General features: G+C 37.5%; 1 long non-coding RNA gene across 1 annotated transcript in view; it reads left to right on the forward strand.

Annotated features, from left to right (window-relative positions):
* LOC134168125 (uncharacterized) overlaps positions 1–19,308 on the forward strand; it is a 143,926-nt gene that overhangs the window by 3,613 nt on the left and 121,005 nt on the right. The window lies entirely within an intron of this gene.

Raw genomic sequence — 19,308 nt, forward strand, 5'->3', positions numbered from 1 at the left:
TTGGGGGGGGGGGGGGGGGGGGGGGGGAGATGAATGTAGCTCTAACCAAAGATAATTTTATCTTTGACTTCTGTAATAACTCTAACAAATGTACCAAATGGTATTTTTGCACTGCAGTAGCTTTTTTCTATGCAGCAACAATAGTTAATATTCATTCTTACTTAGTGTGAAGCTATAATAATTACTCTTTGTGCGTCTTCAGTATTTCTCAAAGTTTGTGTGTTCTTTATAGGAAATTGAGAAATTAAAAAGGCCCAAAAATATGGGAATGGGAATAATTTTGGAAATTTATTAATCTGTATTAAATACTTGGAAATTTGGCACTTCAGATATAAATAATAGTGTGTGTTTTGATCCACAGATAAAATACAGAAAACTGTAGTCAGTGACATTTATTCATTACAAACCTGTACCTTTCTTGGGATTGATGCTTGATAATGATAATTGAGTTCCACAGGGGGAATGCTGGACGTGAACCCACTAGAAAAATAAAGGGTTGCAGAATCACAAAGCTTCTCTCAGCTGTACAAGCCCACAGGACTGTCAGGAGGGGTCTCAAACTTTGTTCCTTCTCCAACACATGGAAATATAAACTAGTTCTCAGCTTTCTTTACTGTATTTTCAGAGCTATTCCCATGAGGAAGCAGTTAAGTTCCTTTTGGCACTGGTGACAATCATATATCAACTGCATTAAGTATAAAAAGTTGTGGCTCTTCATGCAGTCATGCAAAAAGTCTTCACACTGTGGCTCAAAAGTAATTTCTTCTGTGAAACAAGGGATTCCCCCTTTTCCCAAAATAATAAAATTCAAATAAGGGAAAGAATCCCTGGCCCCTGATTTTCTGCAGCAACGTACTCTGAAATCATTTAAACTTAGACGCTCCAAGGTCAAACTTGTTATTAAATGCTGTCAGAGCAAAAGCATTTGCTTGGATGGAAAAAAAAATAAAAATCCAAGCAATGAAAAATTGGACCCAACAGTATTCTCTGGTAGGAAAGTGTTTTGTTCTATTGTCCAATGTGCTATTTCACATTATATTTTCAGCAAAGAGGAACTGTGTTTTGAGCAAAGCCTGAAAACAAAAGGTAAAGTTGTATGCAGCTGCTCCCCAGCCCTGTACTTGAACCACTCATAACTTCCAGTTATTCCCAGGGGTGTTTCATTATTGGTAATATATGCCATAATGTTAAAATTTTCACCACACTGGACAAATACATCTTTTTTCAGAGGAAAGTGTAACATACGTTTCATATTTCTTGGCGTATAGACAATTCTTGAAGTTAAAATGTCAGGGCTTTCAGGTGAGGGGTTCTCTGTGTGCTTAACAGAGATGAGGAATACAGAATCACAGCTGATCGCAGGCACCACTGAAGCCAGTAAGACCAGAGTACTCTTCAAGGCCACCTGTGTAGTGAAAAGCTATATGCCTTCTCTCTGGGAACCACTGTAGCCTACCTAGTGTTAGTGGAGGTGGTGAAACCATTGGATTCATGACAGTTGGGCTTTCTTCTGTCTTCTGAAATGACATTCAGTCTTCCGTAAAGATTATGTGTTTTATTTATAGTTGTTTATTTGTGTGCCCCTGTTCAGGGTTATCCTGATTGGAATTTTGTTTTTGAAATTTAAATTCCGAATTAAATAACTTTATTCTGCTGGCAGCTGGGAGGCATTTCTCCTATGCTGTGTAGCTGCCTATTCCAGGAGAGAGAATTATGGAAAGAAGAAAGTGGAAACAAAGCCTGGGTTTGTGAGGGCTGTGGAGGTGTTTGTAAGTTCAACAGAGGCAGTCATTTAAGGAGAGAGAAATCATGTGTCAAAAAATGTGAGGACAGACAGAAAATTCTATGGGAAGAATGGAAGGCGGGAAGGACAAAAAGGAAACTGTGTGTGGCACTTGGGCAGGGGAAAGCATGGGCTGATGATGAGGAGCCACTTACCATTTGGGAGACACCTTTATCCCAAAGATACTGTGGTCACTTCTCTAGCTGAATCCTCTTTATGCTTATTCATATTCCTTGAGATTTCCAATCCTCCACCAGAAACTTTCCAAAATGGGTAGTGATTGTGGAGGTTGGCATGAAGGTGATGAAAGCTTTCTTGTTGTTGTTTTTGTTTTCTCGAGCAGTAGATAAATTACAGCCTCTCGGTTCTGAGGACAGAAAATACTTCAGTTACTCAGAACATTGCACAAGAGTGCCTGTGCATCATCCTTGAGAGTCAGTGGAGCTGTCTAAAATACCAGGTCAAACCTGCATGACACAGACAGCAGTAGCTGAGGTTTGAATTGTTTGTGTTGAACTGATAATAACTCTACAAGAATAAAAGTTTTCATCATCTATAAATTGCCATAATATACATTGAATGCCACAGACTGGAAGCAGAGTGGCTGTCATCTCTTGACCAAGTTTAAAAATTGATACTGAAAAATTATTCTTAAAAACTATAGCAGTGCAAGTGCTAATTTTGAACCTTTTCCTCTTCCTTCCCTATCATTAGATCAATATTTACAGCATGTACAACTTAAGTAATATATGCAAATTATTCCCTTTTAGCTTCCTTTTCAGAATGTGTGAAATATCCTGAGACATCATGTAAGACTAACAAATTATAGTGGAGCTCAGTAAAATGAATACCTGTTAAAGCAATACATCCTATACGTGATGTGTTTGCTTGTGGAGGATGTCAGAAACTTGAACATGAGATCAAACGAGTGGATGCGTGAAGAAGTATTAAGCTCCTTATAATAGCCTAAGATATTTTTACCATACAGAAATAGAAAATACTGAGTCTGCTTTAGAGGATATTTCTTCGTCCTTGGATGACAAAGCATCACCCAAACTTCAGAGAATTTCAGTCTTTATTTTAGAACTTGTCATTTGAAATATGCTTCTCAAGCTTTTTGTTTTACATAAAGGCTGAAAAACTTTGTATATCTCTGTTCCCTGGTGCTTGGGATATTTAGAGATCTGATGCTACCACACTGCGCGGCACTGTTACAGATATAGTTCCTTCTCTCACAGTGTTAACACTGTTGGCTGCAGTGAGCACAGACATCAGAATACAGTAAGAATGCAGTAAATTAAGATAAGCAGGAATATCTGAAAATGAAGATTCATGTCTCATTTAATGCTGCTAACTTGAATTAGAACTAAAGACGAGAAGTAAGTCCCAATATGTTCAAAATACTTAAACCCCAAACTGAAAAGTGAAGGCTTTCTTTACCCAAAGTATTTTCCTGTCTTGAAAACTTTGTAACTAGAAAATAGAGGAAATAGTTATGTATTGATAGAAATCAGAACTCTCAGGTTAGGTTAGTCATAAATTCTTGTAAAGGTTTTAGCTTAAATTTTGGTATGTTTATGGAAGAATTTTTTTGGTTTGCATTTGCACCTTAATCTGGCTACTGTAAAACTTTTTGAGTTCTTAGTGTATGGTCTTAAGTGTCCCTTTTCAGGTAGTCATGGTGCGATCAAAACCATTCATCAGCTTATAAAGTTACAGTACTTCAAAATGTGTTAGCTAACAAATCATGACTCATAAATCAGGATGCAGAATATGTTTTTTAGAATGGATGTTTGGTATAATCAGCTAATGTGTTTTTAATTATGATTATACTTGCCCAAAAATGAAAATTGCATTCTACTTTGCTAGCTAAAGCACATAAATTAGAACACTTGCTGACATGATTTAATCAACATAAAGTAACAGCAAGTCATTTTCCTTGAATCTGAGAAAAATACACTGGAAGTGAAACTAAGTAGCAATAGCTACTCTCAGAAGAATCCTCTGCAGTTAGTGTGAAGTTGCTTTCATTTTCAAGTAAAATGAAGTCAGGGCTATGATAGTAAGTGGTGGTATCTCATGAGGAAATTGTGCTACTCATCTGAATTCACATATCCTAGCAGTTTTATAGAGGTATTAAACTCTGTCCTGACCATTTCCAGAAAGAAAGGTCAGATTTTAATTGGATTCGAAGATTCAGATTGCAATGTCTTAATATTTGCTGCAGGTTGTTTGTTGGATAGTAAGCTTCCTAATGGCATATGATTATAATGTGCCCATCCATAAAGTACTTTATCACAGTGAATTTGAGTAATTTAACTAACATTTTCCTGTTTTCCCCAAGGGTCTGATCTTTAAATCAGTAAAGAAAATGCATAGAAGGAAAATGTGACAGCCTTATGGATTGCTTTTATAGGGCATGTTTTAATTCATAGTGAAGTGTTTTTATTTCTAGAGTAGCTAGCAAGGTAAGGGATCACTACACTGAGTATTCAAGTTTGGTTTCTGCTGCATATGTCCCTCTCCCCAGCTCACAAGCAGTCTCACTGTGTATCTGTCAGTCTGTATCAGCACAGTTTTGTCACCGCATATGCTTGTGCTGAAATTCTGGCGTCGCAATAGCAAGGATCAGACATCCACCAGATCATTCTGATCTTTTGTAATAGGATTATCTACCAGACATCATTTTCTGACGATTTTTAGTGTGCCTGTGAATTTCAAGCACCCCCCAATAGCACTTAAAAATGTTTCACTCAGAGTATGTATTTTACCTTATTGGTGAGCTTACGCTTACATTCATTGCTGGCTACAGGCCTTTGTGGAGTGAGGTGAGGTTTTGTTTTGAAGTTGTCAGCAAACAGCTATGAGATAGCAATGCTAGAAACTTTACAACAGGAATCAAAATTCTTGTGAAACTGCCCAGAAATTTCGGGGGGGGGAAGGTCATATGAGCAGCAGTGTTGGAAAAGAAGCAGCTGTGTCAGCAGAAAGAACAGTGCATTTGGTATGAATGGTTTGAGCAGTAAGACAATTCAGTGAGAATATGCTTTTTGATAACACTGAAATGAACCTTTCCTTGCACCTCCACTGTAGACAGTAGGTCCTGTCTTGGTTATGAGAACTTAGTGTTAAAATAGTGAAAAGTCTTATTATTATGCCGTATAGGATATGTGCTGCTATGACCATGTTTGCTTACAATCCTCGTTTCACTTAATGCAGAAATATCTTCTTGTGTCTGAATAGACAGAAACCTTCAAAGGAACAATAAAGAAAATAGAATAAAAATATTCGTAGCAGACAGACACTGTTTTTAGTCTTAGTATTTAGTTCTCAGCAGCAAATTAAATCATGATATGTTATTAAGAAAGAAAGCATTGATGGTATTTGAAAAGTGACTGTTCTCTGGCTAGGTTTACTTTGTTCTCATTCACAGGTCTACATCATACATTGTAGTGCTACCATCAGAGAAAGCCTTTTTCCTATTGTGTGTTTCTGACTATTGTAAATGTGATATTATGCTGTTAAAAGTTATGGAGGAGAGATGCAGTGGGAAAAGGTGATCTGTTCTAACTGTACCGAGAGTGCCCTCTGCAGAGTGTTACATTGTGTTAGTTTCCAAGGAAGACAGCTGACTTTCTTTTTTAATAGAAATACTATAACATATCATTACATTGTTTAAAAGCTAAGTTTTTATATTAAAAAGAAAGGAGAAAGAGTAAATCATGAACCTAATAATGGATAAAATATTGAGCTTACACTAAAGATAACCTATTCTGATTCTGGTATGATGCTTTACATATGCCTATGCAATAGATAATTATGATTATGGACATAATTTCTTATCTTTTCTTACCTATTGTCCATCAGACACATTCAAATTGGTACAAACTGGCAGTAAATTTGACACTAACAGAAGGTTTTGCACACAGGTTGTGTGCCTTTCCTCTTTTCAGGAGATGGAGTATAGCAAGTTTCTAAATTAGTTGTTCCTTGGAAAAATGCTATTCCTTCTGTTAGTACAAACATTACTCAGTGTGTTCAGGTCAGGTACTTAACTATGCAGCTTCCTAAGTATGTGAGCTGTAGATACAGGACTGGGGAGAGAAGGAAAGTGAAAAAATGCTTAAAACCAGGAGTACATGTGGTGAGTACTTCTAAATTTGTACAAAGTACTTTTCCTTCTCCCTCTCTTATAACAATGCAAAGAGTTACTTTATACTGCAATTAGTAACATGCTGTTATGTTACTAAGTATGTGGTGAGAGAGACAGGATAGGTTAATGTACATAAATTGTCTTTTTTCCTTTAACCCAGTGGGTTTCAAAATCATTCCCTCCACTTTCATCTCTGAGACAGCAGGACAGGGAGAAAACTTTGATTTGTGTTTCTTTACATCTGGAAGGGGAGACACTGTGATTTCATATGCAAATGTTCAGGCATCAGGTAAATACAGCACCATCAGCGACCAGTAAATAATTAATTTCTTAACAGAACTTTTTCTCCCTGTTATTTGCAGTGAACTACTAGAACTTTTTGGGTCTCATGTAATGAAACTTGAGAACAGCTTTGTTTGGCCTCAGATTTTTGATAGAACCCAAGAATGTGACTTAAGAGTTTTTCAAAGCATTCACTATGTGTCCAGTGATTTCTCCCATTTTAAATAAATATATGTTAAGGTGCACAGGAATTTTAGTACTAAAATAAACCAATTTTAAAGAAAGCTGAGAAAAACAGCCTGGCCATTGACATAAATGGTATTTCATGGATTTGAATCGGTTGCACTTTTTCAAGTGTGCACCATCATAGTACTAGAGCTAGTGCAGAAATAGTCTTGGTATGGTATTTACACTGCTTAAGCTCTATACAGTAGTTGGGAGTATAACTGCAGATTGCATGTGCTAAAAATGAAGTGGCAAAAATTGTACTTAAGTTAGAGGAGTAATTTGTGAAAATATATTTGAAGTAAACTGGGAAATAGGAATGTCGCCATAGGCCATCTAGTTCAGTATCCGGTCTCTGAAAATGGCTATAAATGAAAGTCTAGGGACAAGGTAAGACAGGGCAAGCACATACAATATATCCACTTGGTACCAATCAGCTTACATCCGCTTTCCCCTTGCCAGCTTTGCTTTTCAATTCATTTCTGTGTATTTATTTACTTACCAAGAGAGAAGCTTTTTGAACATGTGTAGAGCTGTAGCATCTGCAGCATCCTACAGCAGAAGTATCAGAGGTCAAATATACACCTGTGTGAAGAAGTCCTTTTTATCATTTTTTTTTTCCCTTTTTCTTTTTTCCACCCCTGTATTCCCTCCCTTCTTTAAGATTATGTTTTGAACCGAGTGGGTGCTGCTGCCTCCTGAAGCTTATTTCAATCTGGGGAAAAGAGAACAGCCAGTTCCTGTCCACCTCTTCCATGCTCCAAATGATTATTAGCCCCCAGGTCACGTACCACCAACTCCACATGTCCTCCCTTCATTCTGAAAGCTCCTAGTCTCCCTTCCCTGCCTTTACCAGTTGCTTTCCATGCAGGGACCATTCTTCCTACATCTGCATAATTGCCTTGACAGCCTTTAGTGAAGGACTTCATCTAAGGGATATGGCTTACAGGTAGGCAATGTCAATGCTGGCCCCTGCAGACAACATCAGTATCTCTGTAAGGCAGAACTCTACAGAATGCTTCCCCTTGGCAAGCAACATGTTACATTCTTCCAGTCTGGGTTTGGAATTTCAATCTTACACAGATTTCATTTGGTTCATTTGTTAAATCGATTTCAGTCTAAGCTCTAATATCTGGCAGCACATCACGACTGTCATGCTGTAGTTTATTTTTACAATAGTACCTGCAGAGGAGTCAAGAGGAAAATAAGTGTACAGAAAAAATCTCAAATCTAGGAATGATCTTATAATTCCATGTGTAGCTGAATGTAGATAGTAGGACTTAAAGGTACTTCAGTGGTATGTTTAATCTGTTCAGGAAGTCTAAATCAGGTTCAGTGATTACTCATTTCTAGTAGAAGTAATTTTTCTAGCTTTTTGCCAACATTTCTTTGCTGCCCTTTACATCTTCTATTTCCTCAACTGCTCCACTGGTCGTGGTATTGTTTAGAATTTGTCATTTTACCTGCATCTGTCTTCATCAGTGCTTGAGGAACTCTCAAGAGTTTGCTTCAGTTTGCCTTAGATCTCAGTTTATTCTAAGAAAAACCTTGAATTTTGCATCTTATTAAAAAAAAAAAGGTACAGACACCACCATCTAATGGTTAGTTATGCAAGAGGTGCTTCTGTGTGGTTCTCTGGTGGACAGCATTATCAACATCAAGCATGTCTGCTAATTAGAGTTATTTATAGATATTTTCAGAGGGTTAAATAGAACTGTAAGAGTATTTCAGAAGCAGTTCCATTAAAACTCCACTATAAAATTGGCATCAGTAAGCTTCTCCTTTATTCAGCAAGAATTACCCTTTCTGAAAATGCTGCATTATGATAAAATAATTTAAAAGAGCAAAGGCTTATCAAAGATTCCCTTTAAGGCTTACCCAAGCCTCCCTTAAACAAATTCTTCAGGAATATAAACCTAGATTATCAGCACTACCTCAGGGGCATCTCTGGTGGACTTCTAGAATTAAAATTAGAATTAAAGAGAAGACAATGAATAACAAAACAGTCATATACAATAAAAATCATTTTAGCTCCTAATTAGAAAGGATAGGTATGAACTGTACACAGGATTTTAGCAACACCTTGTGCTGAGGAGGATAGGATGACCCCTGCTCGTGACAGCTGAGATTTCCATCTGGCCTTGGCAGGTTTCCCATGTCAAAATCTTAAAACTTAACTGCTTCATTTCACAAGGAGTAAATGTGGAGTAAAGCTAAACGTTACCTTGTCCTTACAGCATTCACTTGGTCTAAGTGCCCACAAATAGCAGTCTTTTCCCTGTCTTTATGAATACTTTAAAAAGGATCCTTGAGAAGGTGAGGTTTTTTGTAATACAGATATAAGCTGCCAAAGTGATCACAAATACCAGCTTATCTGTTTTGCTTTTAGGCTGGTGACTTACTCCGTCATGTTAGGTGATTATATCAACGGTGAGCCTTCTGGTTTGGTGGAGTACGTGATGAAGCTTTGTGTTCAGTCAGGGATTCTAAAAGATGAGGTATAATTCTCAAAGCAAAGCAGCAATAGAATCCAAATTATTTTTTCTCTTAATCACTAAGATGCTGTTATTTGACTTGCAGTATTTACTCTAGTTGCTGACTAGTGAGACCATTTGAAATATTCTCATCTATTCTTTTCTTCAATGATATCTCAGTGCTTTCCAGACTGTTTCTCTGTCTCAGTTCTCTAGCTGGTGATTTTTCAATTAAGATGTGAAACATTCCTTTCTTGTTATATAGATTTAATTAAAATTCTTTGCAATAGAATTCTTGGGTGTCGGGTGTGTGTCTGTTTCAGGGAAATTAAACTCCTGCTGCTTGTTCTGTCATTTGGATAAAATTGAGTTAATTATTTTCAAGATGTGGGCAGAATCTTTGGAAAATCATACAAAAAGCTCTGCTTATTTATTATTCCTAACAGTCTCTTAGTTATTGAATAATAAATATTATAGCATATGCACTTTAAAGTCCACCAATAAGAATGTAGTTTTGCACAATTTTTCTTTGCTTTCTGTACTGGGTTATACAAGTGTCTTCTATGCTTGCGTTACGATAATTAGTTTTCATATCATTCAATATTTAATACAAAAATTACATGACAGTCACTTGAGCAAGATACAAGATACTGCTTCTACCTAAAGGTTTCTCTGGTCTTCCAGCAGTGTTACTTTAAAAGCTGCAAGATCCAAAATACCTGTAAAAGTAATACCTATTATTAGTTTCAGTCTCTGCTTCTCAATCAGACTAATACCATTTTTAAGTTTATCCTAAGATATAGGAAATGCGAAAAGGAAAAAACCACTGAATTTATTCACTTACTCTGTCCAGGTTCATAGCAAAGTATGAAGATTAATAATGGTTCCTAAAATTCTTTGAGATGGAAAGCCATACTGAGTATTGCCATTATTTTATTGTTATAGGATATTGGGCCTTCACCTCTATGTGACCTATTTCTATCCATTGTTATATGGGCAGAAGAATTTGCTGTATGTCAGGTTTTGTTGTGTAGTGAATGATTCAGCCACTTGATTCCTGAAGAGGTTTGCTTTTATGAGGTAAAAAGTATCCAGAGAATAATAAAGCTGATATTTTAAAAAGCACTCAAAAGTCAAGTCAGTTAAGCAGGTGGAACAAACACTACCTATATCTCTTGAACTATTCTTGAACTTGGTTGTGTGAGTGATCAACATGCAAGTTAAACATCTATTATGATCGTATTTACACTTTTCCTTTACTATGCATTTCTGGGAAATAGTAACTGTGTAACCCTCAATTTGCTTTTAATTGAGTCATTACATGGTAATGGATTAGCGCCATGATGGAATAGTTGTTTAATGCGTGTATTACAGTGAAGAATTGTAGCATGAACTAGGTTGGAAATGACCTCTAAGATCATCAAGTCCAATCGTTACCCCATGACTTCCAAGACCACTGCTAAACCATACAACTGAGGGCCTCATGTACATGGTTTTTGAGCACTTAAAGGGACGGCGACTCCACCACTTCCCTGGGAAGCCTGTTTCAGTGCCTATGTTTGGTGACTGGTTGCCAACTAGATGTGATAGCATTTACTACCACTCTTTGGACCCAGCCATCCAGCCAGCTTCAAACCCAGTGAAAAATCCACATATCCAGGCCATGAGCAAACACTTCCTGCAGGAGAATGCTGTGGCAGACAGTGTCAAATGCTTTACTGAAGTCCAAATAGGCAATGTCCAGAGCCTTTCCCACATCAGCCAGGTGGGTCACCTTATCATAGAAGCAGATCAGGATGGTGGAGCAGGTGTGACTATTGAAGACTGAGACAAAGAAACCTTCCTCATTCCCAGTTACTAGCTTTCCTCTAGTATCCAGTAGCGGCTGGAGGTTTTCCTTGGCTCTCTTTTCATTGGTTATCTTACCAAAAGACAACTGAAAAGTTTAATTTTAGGAGCTATATACTTATATGTGTATGTATATATACACACACCATGTATATATATACTTACGTATAGGAGCTATACACTATATATTTACGTATAGGAGCTGTATACTATATATTTACATATAGGAGCTATATACTATATATTTACTATAGGTAAATTTGAATGTGTATTTTCAGAAATGGCTCCAATGATTAAGGACTTTAGTAGAATGTATAACATCTGGTACCAGAGGACATCTCTCAAACTGAACCATGTGGTCACGGAGAGCTATGTACCACTCAAATCAGAACAGATAAATTTCTTAATGATTTATTTTTCATGCCCTTTCAAAGGGAAAAATATAGCCCACGAAAACTTCAGTATTGAGCAATTTCACAGGTGTATCTTGGGATGAATAGATTATGAGTGTGAATAATAGAATGAATGTGTGAGAGAGTGATTAAAAAATGAAAATGATCTGAGCCTTGAAGCAGACTCCTCTGCTTTGTGCTTCCAACACATCAGGTTTTTCTTTAATTTCCTGCTGACACCCCAGGTTATTTTTTTTTTCTGGTAATTAACTTGAAAGCTAAGTGTCCAAACTAAATAAGTATGTGTAATTACTGGGTTAGTTACCTGTTCTGAACAGATAAGTTTTTTAATGTCTAAATATAGCAGCAACTATGTATTAGCTCTTCTGCATGCCACATGCATGTTGTGTCTGTTCCACATACTGAAATGTCTTTAAATTTATTTTCTCATAGCTTTAAGTGATCAAGTATCTCCTGAAAGAATATATTTCTTAGATGTAAGAGACATAATTGGAGACTATTTATTGTTTTTCCACTATTAATATGTAGCCACATAGATTTTGTTGAAATTTACTGCACTCTCAGGAGTGACGAATGCACTCAGCACTTAAGGGAGAGATACAGCTTTGAAATGTGAGCTGTATTTCTGCCTGAGAGGTGAGACTTGCCCTGGCTACATGCAGTGCTTTCTAAAATATTGGAGCAGTTGCTGTGGAAATAGCAGAAAGTGTACTTTTTCAGCTAGCAGACCCACAACATCACCACAAAATTACAGATGATTTTCCAGATACTGCTTTCCTAGGGTCCACTTGGTGGTAGATTGCTTGGAACAAGAAAGGAAGAGAAAGAAAATGAGTCAGAGGTAGAGAAGCACTATTTTATTGTCTTTATTTGCAAGACCTTGTTTCCACTGACAAATCAGTCTGGCTAGTAGGGGTATATTTCCACCTTTGTGTGCTGAGTAGAGCAGCTTCTAATCTTAACAGAGAATTTGCAAGTGACTTAAACTTACTAACTTAGAACAGGCACAGTATGTTAACAATTTCAGTAAGAGTTTATTTGGTTGATGCTTGTTAGAAATACAAGTGTTTTTTAGTAGTATAAAATGATTAAAATGGATGTAAAGTGCTCTAAGTTGGCAAAGGATCTGCTCCTCAGAGAACATGAAGGTCCTTTAGACTTGGCTTATATGGAAGAGATGCGATATGCAAGGGCTGTTGTTTTTTAGGTTAAACAACATTTCTGTCCTGTGGAATAATGGGATTTTAGTCTCCCACATAGAATTTTATTGCTCATCAGCATAACTGTTTAATTTCCGTTCTACCCTTTCTTACGTTATTCTGTCCTGCAGGCTCTTCAGAATAATGAAATAAACAGTGTATATCAAAACCAACATAATAACAATGATAAGAATTTCCTGAGCATTATTTTGTTCGTGTTGCTTCTGCATTAAAAATATGAAATGTTTGTGTGTGTGTTTGAGAGCACATTCTTCTAAACTAAGTGATTCAGGACATAGTTAAATAAATTCCCCAAATTCTTTGAGTACTGTTCTGGTAACAACAGCATTAATAAAGACACTCCCCTACTGCTTTCTTAGTGCCTTTACTACTTGTTTTCCAGTAAATAAATGTGATTTCCTGTTTTGCTGAAGATGCCATTCTTACAGAACATAGTTTATAAAGCAAGAGTATAGAGACATGATCTCTTGGAAGACTTGCCTTAATTTCCACTAAGCTGTCTAACATATACATGTGGTACCTGCTTAAGTACCAGTGTTTTAAGAATCAAAACCATTAATAGACAGTCAGTACTTAATGAATGGTAAAATCAATTTTCTGTCACGGGACATGGATAAATATTATAATGCTGCAGCAGTTGAAAGCCTCTGTCGATATCTAGCTCTAATGAGTATCTTCTATGGAGTTCTCTGTTGCAGTTTCACCTGCAGTGTTGCAGAACTGTGGGCAGTTTGCATAGTAAAAAGAAGAATGACGGGAGCCGATTCAGTGGTCAAGTCAGCATTTGAGGGGTTTGGGTCCTTGAATCTGTAGTTCATTCAATCCTGAACATCTCAATTAAACTTGGTGCTGTTGCACCTATGCTTGTATGTTACTTACCTACTGAAGATAGCTTTCAATTTTCTGTAACAGAGATGCTCTCATGAGTATCACAGAACAGCACTGAGCACTGTTGCCAGCTTGATAAATTTTGGCTGCATGATTAGTGGGTGATCGTACAAGGAGTCAACCCAGAGAGATCCTGAACACAACAGACGGAGCAGGTTGTGAGATGTGATTGAGCAAAATATTTTGATAAGTAACCAGAGTGTTCAGTTCGTTGTCACATGTATTAAGAGACTCTGACCTTAGATGGGAAGTCCTGGGGCTGGCAGACAACTATAGTTAAAATAGAAAGTTGACAAAGGAAAAAGCAAAAAGTCATATTTGCCCATGAGGCCAGGACCTCCCAAATTGATGTGGTTCATTGTAAAATTTCCACAAGACAGCAAACCTTGGGCTTCATGTAAGCAAACTAAAACTATTCACTTGTATATTTTCATTGCTAAGTGTGCGTGATTACATATGTATCTTTCTCCCTATGTAAATATACATAAAGAGAGATAAAACCACTCATGCTAGGGTTAGTTGATTTTAAAATTCATTAACTTAGTGAATTTTACCTCTGGCTTGCTATATTTTCTGAACTGTAAGGAGAGTAGAAGGTCCCATGAGTTACACTGACTAGTAGAGCAAAGTTACCAAAATTCATAACTGCTAAACTGAGCACTGTGTCTCTTGTTATTTGAGGCAGGTAGATAGGTGGATTTGTAAAACTGGTTTAGGACCTTTATTTTACTGACTCTCTGTTTCGTCAGTTCATCTTTTCTCTTCAGTCCATGCCTAGAGATTGTAACCACTGATGAAATTTATTGACTTACTGCAGCCTCCAAGTAGGCTAAATCCCTTCCAGAAATAAATCAAAATGAATAGGAGTTCTCTTAGATGAATTAACATCAATGTTTTGCAGTAACTTAAAGCTAACTGCATGACTTTGGGCTACTATCTAGACTAGAAATGCTATATGACCTTGACAGAACCAAGAAAAGAATGCTGTCTTCCCTGCTGTTTCTAAGCTTCTAAACACAGATGTGTATTAAATAACATTGCCATGCAGCAATCGGGTAAATCTTGCTTATTGGGTACCACTTTTCACACACGCACTTAAATCTTCTGGATGTGTTAGACATGAAGTTAGTCTTTGCATTCATATTTTTCTGAGTTACAATTGATTAGAAGGGTATAAAGAACTTTAACTGTGTGAAGTGGAACATTATTTTTATTCATTATTTGCCTTGATTTATGGTAACACAGGAAGGCACCTATTATTCACTCTGAACCTCCTTGACGGTGTTTAAAATAGCAAGGCACTCCAAACTGGATTGACAGCATACCTCTGAAAAGAAACTCTGGTAAGACTGCATGCCTCACATAACCCACTAAGGCTTTTGCCAATAAAATTCTGCTCAAAGAGAACATCCAGTTCTTTCCAAATGCTGTTTGAAAACTTGCGAACTTGTGTGCACAGCCAGCAAGTCTGGCTTTGTTTCCTGGGGTCCAGGATCCCTACTGTAGCATGGGGGAGAGGTCTGCACGCACAAGGGAGACAAAGCCCCACATCGGCTTAGAAAGTGACAAATAGCAGCCTTGTGCAGTAATAACCAAGTGCCCTGCCCCTTTAATAATGTGATTTTATATTTCTAGAGTGAGCAAGAGAGTGTAGAACAGAACATTGGGAAGCGCTCATATTCTAGACTAATAACTGACAGTATTTGTCAAAGATTGCAATGGTGCAAGAGCCTTTTTATTTCCCAAGTGCTTCCTTCCCTCTTGAGTACTTAACTGTTTGCTAAGACCGAGTTTTAAGAAATGTTAGGGTGGCTGTACAGGGAACACTGAGGAAAAAGTCCTTAAACCAGACATTACCGCTCAAGTTAGAGGCTCAGACTTTGTTTTTTAGCCCTGGGTTACATATAACACCTGGGAATTTTGTCAAGGCCGCTTGACAGTGTTCATGATTCCAGGGATCATTTCAAGAGTAACAAGCAGCTGCCGATTGAACTTGCTACCTGTGAAGAAGTAATTGAGCTGTTGTTGCTATCCCTGTTTCTGCTGAGCTCTGTTCTTTAGGCCCCCTTCTCCTTTTCTTGGATACTGCATCATTAGTGAGAGGAGTGAAAAGGGATCAGAATAAGGTCAAGGCTTAGTTCTTTTGTACCAAAGAAAGAGAGAGGGAGGATGTGAGGCCTGGAAGATAGAAGAAAGGCAGAAAGGATGACCTTTTTTCACTTTGGGTGTATGGCTATGCCAAACACCTCACAGTGGCAGTAGTGGCAACAGCAGGGAAGTATGGATTAGGACTAAGGGAGGATGTTCAACCTATATCCTTAGCTATTAGAAGTACGAGGTGCTGCCCTGTGTACTCGACAGCCGAGAGCCCTCCTACCCAAGAGCAGGATGGTAAGCTCAGCAATAAAAGGTATTTCTGTTACTCTCAGATGGTGCCTTAATTGAAGATTGTATTGCTTCATTACTTGATAGTAAAGTGTAACAAATTTGTGAACATGTTTACATGTTTCAAAAGCAGTGCATTTCACTGAACTAGAAGTATGTTAAAATATCCTGATCACCACCTTGGGAGGAGAGAAATGATTATGTTTTGCTGCCATCTGTAAAATCTTGAGAAATGCTAGCTATGACCCACTGCTACTGTAACAAGAGAAAATGTCCTGATGAAATGATTGTTTAACCATTAAACAAGAGTAAGTAAATGCACTGGCTTCCAATTTTCAAAAACATTACTCTGCACAGCATATTAACATTTGCAGTCCTTTTCATCACACTACATTTATCACATTTGAGGTGTGGTTTTAAAAACCCCTCTGGAGAAAATGCAATTTGTTCTCTGTCGCCTGCACATTCCACTAAATGCTCATTATTTATAAAATTCTATGGGGTCTTTCTACAAAAACACTATTGATATTTGATTACAGAGTGCCAGCACTTTGATCTGTGATCTGAGGTATAAATGTCTCAAACTGGTATGTGATCCCACCCATTAGAACTTGCCATCTGTACAAGGTGGCAGACTAGAAGATCATCAAAGAAGGAAAGTTTAAACTTGTAAAGACTATTTCTTGAGAGCATTTTAATCAGCAACAGCAGAGGATGTTTCTTGCATTGCTGTTTGTGTTAACGTGAGAACTGGCAAAGGTTATTTCTTGAAAGTTTTAAAGGAAACAAGATATCAGTCTTCACCAAAGTTGTTCCATTTGTGTTCTGACTTAGTTACAGATAGAACTTGCTTAAATTTGTCACTGAAATGTTTTGCAGGAAACCGAACACTGAGCAAAACTGCATTTTTAGTGGAAAATGTCTGATCATCCTGAGGATTCGTTTCTTTTGAGAAACTAAAAGCTGATCTTTTGGGATGTGGATGCAGGAGCAGTAGATCAGTTTGAACTGAATTTTTTTCAGCCTAATTAAAAAAGCCCCTACAAAACTGAAGCGAGGCTGTGGACTGGCAGTGGTAATGTGAAAGTAGAGTTTTATAATTGCTCTGGTCATTTCAATTACATTACCATTTGATTATGGTACTGTCTAGAGAATGTCTTTGCATTGGGAACTGTATACACAGACAAGAAAATTCTTCGCCTAAGGATCACAAAATGGCACTATCCAAGTGTATGCTGCAGTCTCTTTCCTAAAGAAGGCTAGGATCCACAGCCCCCTGCCTCTGATGGTGATTGCAGTGTTACTTAACAGGTTTTAATTTTAATTTGTAGTTCTTCTCCAGTGTTTGGATCTAGCTGGGGAGAATCCGATCCACTTGGTTGTAGGCATTTGGGTTGTTTTTTTTTTTGCTACACAGTAGGGGAGGACTGTGCCTGAGGGAGGAGTACCTGCTTGTGCTGCGTTTTTATGTGCTTTCATGAATTCTTACGATTACTTTCTTTTCTCATATTACCAAAGAAAAATAGAAATAAAAATTGCCCCTTCCTGCTATTTATTCAAGAGGAAGGAGAAATGAGAGAATGTTCAGATCTTTGGAAAGGTCAGTGATTCCTCTGTGTAAAAGCCCTGTTTCTGCTGTACCTTAGCTTCTCCATGGAGCAGTGGGGTAAGGATAATTCAGTCCTCCTGAATAGGCCCCATTTGAGTGGGCTTCTTACTGTTGGAAAATGATTTCTACCCTGGAAGGCTTTCAGTGAAGATGGATTTGTCTTTAGTGCCATGTAAACAAAGTCAACAGGGCCCTGCAAATGGTGAGAGAATGGAGTTGTGAAAATGATGTGTTCATGCTATGGGTCTGTCATAGAGGACCTGTGATAGAAACCACAGTGACCACCAAAGGTTAAGTATTTGGAGAAGCTCTGGGGAACAGTGAACACTCAGGCCTAGAAAACCAAAGCTGAAGTTGTTTTTTTTACTGGACATTCTCAAATTTTCATTAGAGAGCTTGATTTTTTTGAAGTAAAGACAATATTGCATGTAACCAAATGTGATGCAGAGATGATGGGATTTGAGCTGATATTACTACACAGGAGTGAGATTTGGGGGCTACAGTAGTCATATCAAGGATAGAATTCATTTTAGAAATTACCCTGAGGCTGTGTACATATTAAAAGTGGGGATGAAATCCAGAGATGTGTTCATTGCCTTCAGGAAACTGGTGTGGGAGTGCTTGAAGAATAGAATAGAAGCACAGAAGTTAATGATGATAAGAGATCATGAAAAAAGGAAGGGGCTGCTGTGTGTCAGAAGTGACTGACAGGTCAGGTAAGATAAAACAGGTATCGATTCCGAAGCGTAACGACTGAGATGCAATTAGAGACTTGGTTTAAAGCTGTGTCATTACAGTGCAGGGAGCAGAGGCAGAGTTGGAGGTTGTCTGGAATGGAGTCAGGGAGTTTGTTTTCCAGAGAGGAACTGTAAATAGTTCATTCAATGAGTGCAGGGGATGGAAAGAGAAGAAAAACAGGATGGTGTTTGGACAGAGGAGTGGGAAAAACAAATTACCCAAGAGCGGGTTTGTTGTAAGATGGGAACAAACAAAATCTAACTTGTTAATAATAAAACCTGAGATTCCTTGAACCAGTGCAGGAATTCAGATTTTACAGATCAGAGGCCTCAAATAACAGATTTTGTGCCAAGACTATGACAGGTTGCAATGCTGTGCTGCTTTTCTTTTGCTCAATAAGCTCAGAGCAGTTCACACCACTCTTCCTAAGCACATGTGTCTTAACTTCTGCTTTTCATTTTGCTTGATGTATCTTTTATGCCTTCATTAATGACTCAGAATTCCAGCTAATGGTCATTAGAGCTGTTAATAATAAATTTAGTTCATTGTCATTTACTGTCCTCAGTTTTACACAGCTTTGTTATAAAAATCAGTTTTAGTTTTCAATACATAAGATTTATCTGTTCCATAAAGAATTTTTACTACAAAGTTAACTTGATACTCTCTTCAGCGTTATACAGACTTACTATGATGGTAATCTTAAAACTATTTAATGCCAAGATATTTGTATTTCTTCTATTTTTGCATTATGTTATGTACTTACTTTCCATTATAAAAAAGAACAGATACATAATCAGTATTACTAATACCTTTTAATAACTGCTTACTGAATTTGGTAGTAGAAACGAAAACCATAGCAACTTATTTTCCTTTAGTTAATAAAATTATTAAAAAAAGAAGGTTTTGGATTCATTGAAGCTCAGGATGCTGTCACTGTGGTGGATTGTTTGCTTTCCCACAGTTTAGTTTGGTTGAGAATGGAAGTTCCTTGTTGAAATACACAATTGAAGGCAAAGTACTATGTCTTTATAGTCTTGTTATCTGCCATTAATATCAGGTTTTATATGGCTTTGAGTGAAATCATCTGTAGAATAGCCACGGGACTCAGATATATGTGCTGCTGTATTCACAAGCTACTTGTAAAGGAGCTCTAACTCCATTTGCTGTGAAGATCTCCTAACACCCTCTGTGACAGGTTTCCATCTTTGGTGCTGGCTTTAAAATTCACACTGAAGGTTTTTAATGGCAAGGAGTCTGCTGTAGAGGGATATTTTTAAGTTCTCTTGCAGA

Source organism: Pezoporus occidentalis, unplaced genomic scaffold, assembly GCF_034315485.1.
Source record: "Pezoporus occidentalis ecotype Australia unplaced genomic scaffold, CSIRO_AGI_Poc_V1 ctg30, whole genome shotgun sequence".
Classification (NCBI taxonomy): domain Eukaryota; kingdom Metazoa; phylum Chordata; class Aves; order Psittaciformes; family Psittacidae; genus Pezoporus; species Pezoporus occidentalis.